Raw genomic sequence first — 12,030 nt, forward strand, 5'->3', positions numbered from 1 at the left:
GCCAAAACCATTTGTTTTGAGGATACTCCCTGTTTCTCTCCTGCTTGGCACTGGCTGACAACTTACGCTCTTCTTGGTGGGATGGAAACTTGCATTTGGAATAAGTGGATGAGCTCCAAGACCTGGTAAGTCCACTGGTGTGCACACAGATGGCCTTCCTATTTGTGAGTGCTAGTGCTGTTTGGACATTCTTGCCAGTTGCTTCTGATGTGTGTCTGATGTTGAGAACTGTTTGGGACACGAGGTGTTATTTGGGCATTTTGCCAATTGATTCTGACATCTGAGTATGATTGCGGACTGTTTGTGTCAGGGAAGTGTTTCTCTGGGACTCTGTACTGGTCACTCTCAGAGAGGGTTTATGACAGATCTGTCATTTGGTGTGTGAGTGTATATTCCATTTGTGTGACTGGTACTCCTGTTGCCTTATGTAAAATGGGAAATTCAGATTCAATTCATTAAGAAAAATTTAGCTGTGAAATTATGACTGAAAAAGAAAGATGATTTTTTTGGACAATGTATGGCTACAGTATTCTTTAGACTCCAGAGAAAATTGGTTAAGATGAAGGTCTTGAAATTCAAAAAAACAGTTCTTTTTGCATATGCAGTTAGTGAAATCTAGCTTGATAAAACACTTTTTTCAGACCCTGAGGAAATAGAAAAATGCCTAGGAGAAAATTTGAAGTTAATGCTTATCATGTCCTTGAAATACAAACACCATCCACTTTGCTTGGATCTTCAGCCTTGGGTAAATTGTTAAACTTCAAATCAAAGAAAAAAAGGAGAAAAGCCTTTAAAATTAAATGTATAATTTGGCTATTCTGGCTCTATTCCATAAACTGATTACCTACTTTTGTCTTTTTCTAAGACAAAGAGGAAAACTAAAGATGTTTGGGTTTATCATACATGCCGTACCACTGAAGAAAAATCATGCTACGAAAAAAATGTATGTTTTTTGAGGTTATGAAATATGTTCTTAAGTTGTCAATCAGAAAATGCTGATGTAACATTTCAATCACTCGTTTCTTGGTGTTGTTAAATTTTTCAAGGGTTAAAAACTGTGATATGTAAGAATGATAAGTGAAACATTTCGGTATGTAAAGCAAGTAGGATACATGTAGACAAAGAGAAGATATAAAGAATGGAGATATTTTTGTTGAGGAAAAATGATGATAATAATTTTGTCCTCTACTTGTTTATTTCTGGATGAAGAAATGCAGGGCAAATTTGTTTGGATCTAGAAAGTGGCAAAAGGTTTGTGAAAAAGGAATTTTGAAAAAAAAATTTGTATGTTGTCAGGATTAAGATTAGAATGACTTTAATTAGGTAAATGAATTTTGTTACTAACAGAAAACTGATGCAAGACTGAAGTTGGTTTTCTCTGTTAAGAAAACAAAGTTCTTCTGGAATATTGATCTGATTTTGGTAACAGAGACTTCTAACAGGAAGTAATAGTTTTGTTTCTAATCATACTTTTGACCCCAAGATTCAGGATGGAAAAGTTGTCCAGTAAAGCTGTCTCAGAGTAACTGCTCATGATGTGTAGCACTACTGGCTTTAAGTGTACTGCTTAAAGCGCAGGTATGGATATGAATGATAAAGTGTATGCTGCTGCTGCTAAGTCGCTTCAGTCGTGTCCGACTCTGTGCGACCCCATAGACGGCAGCCCACCAGGCTCCCCCGTCCCTGGGATTCTCCAGGCAAGAACACTGGAGTGGGTTGCCATTTCCTTCTCCAGTGCATGAAAGGGAAAAGTGAAAGGGAAGTCACTCAGTTGTGTCCAACTCTTAGTGACCCCATGGACTGCAGGCCACCAGGCTCTTTCGTCCATGGGATTTTCCAGGCAAGAGTACTGGAGTGAGGTGCCATTGCCTTCTCCGGATAAAATGTATAGCATTTCCCTATTAACCTCCGAGTCTGTTCATGATATCTGATTAGTTAACTAGACAAATACAAACATAAAAAGGAGGTCTAGCACCGAGGGATGTGGATGGACCCAGAGCAGGCAAATGAACCACTCTGGCAGCGTTAGAAAAAACATATTGATTATCATTGCTCTCCATGGAAAGAGTTAACAACTTAAAAGGTGAAAAATGAGGGAAGAAATAGTCACATTTTGAGGTATGGGGAAGTCATTCTGGCCTATACATGATTTAATTTAAACTTGAGGCTAAATGAAACAGCCTGTTTGTGGCCTCTTAAACATATATTGTATATCTGCTTTAATCATTAAGGAAAAAAAATAGTACAAAGGTGGATTTTTATTATTGTACTCATTGAACTATGTCTCCAGGAGTTGGCGATGGAAAGGGAATCCTGGCCTGCTGCAGTCCATGGGGTCACAAAGAGTCAGATACGACTGAGTGACTGAACTGAACTGATGGATGAGGTGGGCATCTCATGGAAAGCTGTGAAGAATTTTTAAAATGATTTATTCTTGGTGTAGATTGATTAGGGGGATAAAATAGTTGGCAAAAGCAGGAGACGGAGCGATTCATGAACGTGTTATTCCACCGAAATTCATAAAGATGGGTGGTTCCCACAGGGCAGGGAGTCAGTGAATGGTTGTGAGCAGGGCAAAAAGGTGAAGAAGGGGTTTTGGGAGATGACTGAGGATCTGCTGTCTTTCCAGGGACTGCAGTGCAACATGGACACCCTCCAGGCTTTATACATTCCTCTTCTCCCACCACAAGCCTCCCACTTTACTGGCCACATAAGCCTAGAAAAGTCACCTAACCTTCCCTCTAACCCTCTAAAGATTTGGCAAAGAAGTGGAGAAATAAGACAAAGGATGAGTCCTTACATAACCTATGTAAGATGGTGTTACCGAAAGGTACATGTGGGGTCATTCGGCTGCTTGCCGGTCAAAAGCTAATAAACAAATCAGGTTGGTGGAAAGGAAAGTTGGTTTTATTTCAGATGCCAGCAACTGGGGACAGGGGGAGGGTAGCAGACATCTGTCCAAAGGCCAACTCCGCGTCTGCCCTGACAAGCAGTGTTGAGGGCATTTACAGACAGAGTTGTAGGGGGTTCCATGCAGAAACAGCACAGTCATCTCTAACAGTCATCTTTAAATAGGTGATCACTGGTCTGACCAGCATCATCTTGGTTGTTTTCAGTTCAGTTCACTTCAGTTCAATCACTCAGTCATGTCCGATGCTTTGCGACCCCATGAATTGCAGCACGCCAGGCCTCCCTGTCCATCACCAACTCCCGGAGTTCACTCAAACTAATGTCCATCGAGTCGGTGATGCCATCCAGCCATCTCATTCTCTGTCATCCCTTTCTCCTCCTTCCCCCAATCCCTCCCAGCATCAGAGTCTTTTCCAATGAGTCAACTCTTCCCATGAGGTGGCCAAAGTACTGGACTTTCAGCTTTAGCATCAGTCCTAATGAACACCCAGGACTGGTCTCCTTTAGGATGGACTGGTTGGATCTCCTTGCAGTCCTAGGGACTCTCAAGAGTCTTCTCTGGCACCACAGTTCAAAAGCATCAATTCTTCGGCACTCAGCTTTCTTCACAGCCCAACTCTCACATCTATACCAGACCACTGGAAAAACCATAGCCTTGACTAGATGGGCCTTTGTTGGCAAAGTAATGTCTCTGCTTTTGAATATGCTATCTAGGTTGGTCATAACTTTCCTTCCAAGGAGTAAGCATCTTTTAATTTCATGGCTACAGTCACCATCTGCCATGATTTTGGAATTCAAGAAAATAAAGTCCGTCACTATTTCCATTGTTTCACCATCTATTTGCCATGAAGTGATGAGACCAGAAGGAAAGTTATGACCAACCTAGATAGCATATTGAAAAGCAGAGACATTACTTTGCCAACAAAGGTCCGTTTAGTCAAGGCTATGGTTTTTCCAGTGGTCATGTATGGATGTGAGAGTTGGACTGTGAAGAAGGCTGAGCACCGAAGAATTGATGCTTTTGAACTGTGGTGTTGGAGAAGACTCTTCAGAGTCCCTTGGACTGCAAGGAAATCCAACCAGTCCATTCTGAAGGAGATCAGCCCTGGGATTTCTTTGGAAGGAATGATGCTAAAGCTGAAACTCCAGTACTTTGGCCACCTCATGCGAAGAGTTGACTCATTGGGAAAGACTCTGATGCTGGGAGGGATTGGGGGCAGGAGGAAAAGGGGATGACAGAGGATGAGATGGCTGGATGGCATCACTGACTCGATGGACGTGAGTCTGAGTGAACTCCGGGAGTTGGTGATGGACAGGGAGGCCTGGCGTGCTGCAATTCATGGGGTCGCAAAGAGTCGGACAAGACTGAGCGACTGAACTGAACTGAACTGACTGATGAGACCAGATGCCATGACCTTAGTTTTCTGAATGCTGAGTTTCAAGCCAACTTTTTCACTCTCTTCTTTCACTTTCATTAAGAGGCTCTTTAGTTCCTCTTCACTTTCTGCCATATGGGTGGTATCATCTGCATATCTGAGGTTATTGATATTTCTCCTGGCAATCTTGATTCCAGCTTCTGCTTCACCCAGCCCAGCATTTCACATGATGTACTCTGCATATAAGTTAAATAAGCAGAGTGATAATATACAGCCTTGACACACTCCTTTCCCAATTTGGAACCAGTCTGTTGTTCCATGTCTGGTTCTAACTGTTGCTTCTTTACCTGCATACAGATTTTTCAGGAGGCAGGTCAAGTGGTCTGGTATTTCCATCTCTTTAAGAATTTTCCAATTTGTTGTGATTTACACAGTCAAAGTCTTTGGCATGGTCAATAAAGCAGAAGTATATGTTTTTCTGGAACTCTCTGGCTTTTTTTGATCATCTGACAGATGTCGGCAATTTGACCTCTGGTTTCTCTGCCTTTTCTAAATACAGCTTGAACATCTGGAAGTTCACAGTTCACGTATTATTGAAGCCTGGCATGGAGAATTTTGAGCATTACTTTGCTAGCATGTGAGATGAGTGCAGTTGTGCAATAGTTTGAACATTCTTTGGCATTGTCTTTCTTTGGGGTTGGAATGAAAACTGACCTTTTCCAGTCCTGTGGCCACTGCTGAGTTTTCCCAAATTTGCTAGCATATTGAGTGCAGCACTTTTACAGCATCATCTTTTAGGATTTGAAATAGCTCAACTGGAATTCCATCACTTCCACTAGCTTTGTTTGTAAGTGATGCTTCCTAAGGCCCACTTGACTTCACACTCCAGGATGTCTGGCTCTAGGTGAGTGATCACAGCATCATAGTTATATGGGTCATTAAGATCTCTTTTGTATAGTTCTGTGTATTCTTGCCACCTCTTCTTAATATCTTCTGCTTCTGTTAAGTCCATACCATTTCTGTCCTTTATTGTGCCTATCTTTGCATGAAATGTTCCCTTGGTATCTCTAATTTTCTTGAAGAGATCACTAGTCTTTCCCATTCTATTGTTTTCCTCTATTTCTTTGCACTGATCACTGAGGAAGGCTTTCTTATCATTCCTTGCTATTCTTTGGAGCTCTGCATTCAGATGGATATATCTTTCCTTTTCTCCTTTGCCTTTCCCTTCCCTTCTTTTTTCAGCTATTTGTAAAATCTCCTCAGACAACCATTTTGCCTTTTTGGTTTTCTTTTTCTTGGGGATGGTCTTGATCACTGCCTCCTGTACAATGCCTGTGGTATTTGCTTGCAGTGTCCCTCCCTCCCCACAACACAACTGAACAAGTGACCCTAATTAAATAGTCACCTTCATCCCCTTGTGTGAGGGCAGAAATTAGACACTGAAGAGACTTGCAAACAGAGGAAGCCAAAATAAACAAAGAAGGGGGGGACCACTCTGGAAGTGACAGGTGCAGCAGATTAAAACCCTGCATTTATGTATTTATTTTAAATTTATTTATTTTAATTGTGGGCTAATTATAATATTGTAGTGGTTTTGCCATACATTGACATGAATCAGCTATGGATATACATGTGTTACCCATCCTGAACCCCCCTCCCACCTCTCTCCACATCCCATACCTCAGGGTCATCCCAGTGCACCAGCCCTGAGCACCCTGTCTCATGCATCAAACCTTGACTGGTGATCTGTTTCACATATGATAATATACATGTTTCAATGCTGTTCTCTCAAATCATCCCACCCTCGCCTTCTCCCACAGAGTCTGAAAGACAGTTCTTTTTCATCTGTGTCTCTTTTACTGTCTCACATATAGGGTCATCATTATCATCTTTCTAGATTCCATATATATGTGTTAGTATACTGCATTGGTGTTTTCCTTTCTGACTTACTTCACTCTGTATAATAGGCTCCAGTTTCATCCACCCCATTAGAACTGACTCAAATGCATTCTTTTTAATGGCTGAATAATATTCCATTGTGTATATGTACCACAGCTTTCTTATCCATTCATCTGCTGATGGACATCTAGGTTGCTTCCATGTCCTGGCTATTGTAAACAGTGCTGCGATGAACATTGGGGTACACGTGTCTCTTTCAATTCTGGTTTCCTCAGTGTGTATGCCCAGCAGTGGGATTGCTGGGTCATATGGCAATTCTCAGGGAAGGCAGTGGCAATTCAGTCCAGTACTCTTGCCTGGAAAATCCCATGGATGTGGACAGAGGAGCCTGGTAGGCTACCGTCCATAGGGTCGTGAAGAGTTGGACACGACTGAATGATTTCACTTTCACTTTTCACTTTCATGTATTGGAAAAGGAAATGGCAACCCACTCCAGTATTCTTGCCTGGAGAACCCAAGGGACAAAGGAGCCTGGTGGGCTGCCGTCTATGGAGTCGCACAGAGTTGGACACGACTGAAGCGACTTAGCAGCAGCAGCAGCACCACCAGCAGCAGCATGGCAGTTCTATTTCCAGTTTTTTAAGGAATCTCCACACTGTTCTCCATAGTGGCTGTACTAGTTTGCATTCCCACCAACAGTGTAAGAGGGTTCCCTTTTCTCCTCACGCTCTCCACCATTTATTGTTTGTAGACTTTTTGATAGCAGCTATTTTGACTGGCATGAGATGGTACCTCATTGTGGTTTTGATTTGCATTTCTCTGATAATGAGTGATGTTGAGCATCTTTGCATGTATTTGTTAGCCATCTGTATGTCTTCTTTGGAGAAATGTCTGTTTAGTTCTTTGGCCCATTTTTTGATTTGGGTTGTTTAATTTTCTGGAATTGAGCTGCAGGAGTTGCTTGTATATTTTTGAGATTAATTCTTTGTCAGTTGCTTTGTTTGCTATTCTTTTCTCCCATTCTGAAAGCTGTCTTTTCACCTTGCTTATAGTTTCCTTCGTTGTGCAAAAGCTTTTAAGTTTAATTAGGTCCCATTTGTTTATTTTTGCTTTTATTTCCATTACTCTGGGAGGTGGGCCATAGAGGATTCTGCTGTGATTTATGTCAGAGAGTGTTTTGCCTATGTTTTCCTCTAGGAGTTTTATAATTTCTGGTCTTATGTTTAGGTCTTTAATCCATTTAGAGTTTATTTTTGTGTTTGGTGTTAGAAAGTGTTCTAGTTTCATTCTTTTACAACCAGTTGATCAGTTTCCCCAGCACCACTTGTTAAATATATTGTCTTTTCTCCATTGTGTATTCTTGCCTCCTTTGTCAAAGATAAGGTGTCTATAGGTGCATGGATTTATCTCTAGGCTTTCTATTTTGTTCCATTGATCTATATTTCTGTCTTTGTGCCAGTACCATACTGTCCTGATGACTGTAGCTTTGTAGAGCCTGAGTTCAGGTAGGTTGATTCCTTCACTTCCATTCTTCTTTCTCAAGATTGCTTTGGCTATTGGAAGTTTTTTGTATTTCCATACAAATTGTGAAATTATTTGTCCTAGTTCTCTGAAAAATACCATTGGTAGCTTGATAAGGTTTGTATTGAATCTATAGATTGCTTTGGGTAGTACACTCATTTTCACTATATTGATTCTTCTGATCCATGAACATGGTATATTTCTCCACCTATTTGTGTCATCTTTGATTTCTTTCATCAGTGTTTTATAGTTTTCTATATATAGGTCTTTTGTTTCTTTATGTAGTTTTATTCCTAAGTATTTTATTCTTTTCATTGCAATGGTGAATGGAATTGTTTCCTTAATTTCTCTTTCTGTTTTCTCATTTGTTAGTGTATAGGAATGTGTCAGGAAGCATTTAACAGGAGGCTTTCTGTGTGCTGTTTCAGATCTTTCAGGAATCCTCTGTACCTTATTAATTCCTGAATATTCAGGAATTAAGAGGAGAGGCAAGCCTCTCCTGGGGCTGAGGAATCCAGGCATTTCCTTAGTTAGTTTTTCAATATGGTGATAAGTACCCTCTTCCTTCTTATGAACCATACGGTAAAAGTGATTGTTTACAACTCTCTCTCTCTTTTTAATATGGATCGCCTATGTTTTGTAAGTCTGGAATTTTAATCTTTATCTTTGCTGAGAATAACTACAGTATATATGCCCACACCATGTAATTAAAACACCTTTGCTCCATCAGAGCTTTGGTCCCTGTGTCTTGCTTTCTCTCTCTCTCTCTCTCTCTCTCTCTCTCTCTCTCTCAGACTAATTCTTTTGGAGCACAGAGACCTGTCGTGCTCATTCTCCTGCCCAGGCTTCACCCACTAAATAGGGCATCAGGTGCCTTCATGAGCGACACAAAGCCCTGTGTTATTGGTTTTCTGCATAAACCAAGGAAATATCAGCCTCTTTCTTTCTCTTTTTTACTTTCTTATAGTTGACTCCTGACCACCAGGTTCTGGTCCATTAAAGGACCTCAACAGGAATGCAAGGGATTTCTGTATGTTAATTTTATATCCTCCAACTTTACTATATTCATTGATTAGCTCTAGTAATTTTCTGGTGGAGTCTTTAGGGTTTTCTATGTAGAGGATCACATCATCTGCAAACAGTGAGAGTTTTACTTCTTTTCCAATCTGGATTCCTTTTATTTCTTTTTCTTCTCTAAGTGCTGTGGCTAAAACTTCCAAAACTATGTTGAATAGTAGTGGTAAGAGTGGGCACCCTTGTCTTGTTTCTGACTTTAGGGGAAATGCTTTCAGTTTTTCACCATTGAGGATAATGTTTGCTGTGGGTTTATCATATATGGCTTTTATTATGTGGAGGTATGTTCCTTCTATGCCTGCTTTCTGGAGGGTTTTTATCATAATTGGATGTTGAATTTTGTCAAAGGCTTTCTCTGCATCTATTGAGAGAATCATATGGTTTTTATCTTTCAATTTGTTAATGTGCTGTATCATATTAATTAATTTGTGAATATTGAAGAATCCTTGCATCCGTGGGATAAAGCCCACTTGGTCTTTTTAATATGTTGTTGGATTCTGTTTGCTGAATTTTGTTAAGGAATTTTTGCATCTATGTTCATCAGTGATATTGGCCTGTAGTTTTCTTTTTTTGAAGCATCTTTGTCTGAAAACCTCACATTTAATACTGGAGGCTCTGCATTTGGGTGGCACCTATAGACCCCTCAGTCATGTCTGACTCTTTGTAAGCCCATGGACTGTACAGTCCATGGCATTCTCCAGGTCAGAATACTGGAATGGGTAACTTTTTCCTTCTCCAGGGGATCTTCTCAACCCAGGGATCGAACACAGGTTTCCCACACTGCAGGCAGATTCTTTACCAGCTGAGTCACAAGGAAAGAAATATCAATAACCTCAGATATGCAGGTGGTACCACCCTTATGGCAGAAAGTGAAGAGGAACCTAAAGAAGCTCTTGATGAAAGTGAAAGAGGAGAGAGTGAAAGAGGAGAGTGAGAAAGTTGGCTTAAAACTCAGTATTCAGAAAACTAAGATCATGGCATCTGGTCTCATCACTTCATGGCAAATACATGGGGAAACAGTGGAAAGAGTGGTTGGCTTTATTTTGGGGGGCTCCAAAATCATTGTAGATGGTAACTGTAGCCATGAAATTAAAAGATGCTTGCTCCTTGGAAGAAAAGTCATGACCAACCTAGACAGCATATTAAAAAGCAGAGACATTACTTTGCCAGCAAAGGTTTGTCTAGTCAAAGCTGTGGCTTTTCCAGCAGTCTGGTATGGATGTTAGAATTGGGCTATAAAGAAAGCTGAGTGCCAAAGAATTGATGGTTTTGAACTGTGGTGTTGGAGAAGACTCTTGAGAGTCCCTTGGATTGCAAGGAGATCAAACCAGTCCATCCTAAAGGAAATCAGTCCTGAATATTCATTGGAAGGACAGATGTTGAAGCTGAAACTCCAATACTTTGGCCACCTCATGTGAAGAGCTGACTCATTGGAAAAGACCCTGATGTTGGGAATGATTGAAGGGAGGAGGAGAAGGGGACGACAGAGGATGAGATGGTTGGATGGCATCACCAACTCAATGGACATGAGTTTGAGTATAATCTGGGAGTTGGTGATGGACAGGGAGGCCTGGCATGCTGCAGTCCATGGGGTCACAAAGTGTCAGACATGACTGAGTGACTGAATTGGACTGAACTATAGACCCCACAAGAGACTGACCCAGACTTGCCTGTGAAAGTTCAGGAGTCTCTTGTGGAGGCGTGGGTCGACAGTGGCCCGTTTCAGGATCACGGGTACTGAATACCACAGTTCGTGCACAAGACCTTTTGAAGGAGGTTGCCATTATCTTCATTACCCAGGCCATAGTCTCAGGCCAAACAACAGGGAGGGAACACAGGCCCACCCATAAACAGAAAATTGGATTAAAGATTTACTGAGCATGGCCCCCCTCGGAACAAGGCCCAGTTTCCCCCATAGTCAGTCTCTTCCATCAGGAAGCTTCCATAAGCTTCTTATCCTTATCCATCAGAGTGCAGACAGAATGAAAACCACAATCACAGAAACTAATCAAATTGATCACATGGACCACAACCTTGTCTAACTCAATGAAACTATGAGCCATGCCATGTAGGGCCAACCAAGATGGATGGGTCATGGTGGAGAGTCCTGACAAAATGTGGTCCACTGGACAAGGAATGGCAAACTACTTCAGTACTTTTGCCTTGAGATCCCCATGAAGAGTATGAAAAGGCAAAAAGATATGACCTCATCCATCACTTCATAATTTTCATATGAAAGTGAGGCCAGATCAGGGAATAAGTTCTCATCTCACAGAGTCCCTTCATCACCTTCTCTTCACTCCCTCTTCTCTCTCCTTGCCCCAATTTCCCTCTGCATTTCTTTCCTCCTGCAACACAATCTAGGCCTCACCATTGATAAATGAGACATGACTTTAAAGACTCATTTTGTATTCTAAGTAGTTTAACAAAATGTTTCCTCTACAAATCAAATACTGTGGTCTCCCTTTGATAATTTCTGGTAAATGAAAGGTTCCTCATCTTGGGTCATGTAAAATATTATGTGTAGGTGAGATTCTTTCATTATATGGCTCATCAAATGTAACTGAGCACTTACTGTGTTCCAGACCCTATTTTAGCTACTGGGAAGCAAAAGTGGGGGTCAAGTGTTATGGTCTGAAGTTCTCCCCACTTTTGAATTCATAGGTTGAAGTCTTAACCCCTACAACCTCGGATTGTGACTGTATGTGGTGGTAGCGACTTAACGAGGGAATGAAGGGACTTCCCTGGTGGTCCAGTGGTTAAGTATCCACCTTCCAATACAGAGGATGTGAGTTCGATCTTTTGTTCAGACTAAGTCCAAATGGCAACTACTGAGCCCAAGCACAGCAACTAAGACCCGAAGTAGCCAATAAATAAAGGTGAGACTTAAATGAAGAAAGGTTTTCCCTGGTGGCTCAGCAGATAAATAACCTGCCTGCAATGAGAGAGACCCGGCTTCGATTCCTGGGTTGGGAAGATCCCTTGGAGAAGAGAATAGCAACCCACTTCAGTATTCTTCCCTAGAGAATCCCATGGACAGAGGAGCTTGGCAGGGTACAGTCTATGGAGTTGCAAAGAGTCGGACATGACTGAGCGACTAACACTTCACACTTCAAAAGAAGAAAATTATCTTGAAACGAGGTAATTAAAGTTAAATGAGGTCATAAGAGTGAGCCCTAAAGAAATAAAACTAATGTTCTTATACCAAGAGGATATTAGAATGCAGAGAACATACACAGAGACCAAGGGG

This window comes from Bos indicus, chromosome 18 (genome assembly GCF_029378745.1).
Source record: "Bos indicus isolate NIAB-ARS_2022 breed Sahiwal x Tharparkar chromosome 18, NIAB-ARS_B.indTharparkar_mat_pri_1.0, whole genome shotgun sequence".
Classification (NCBI taxonomy): Eukaryota; Metazoa; Chordata; class Mammalia; order Artiodactyla; family Bovidae; genus Bos; species Bos indicus.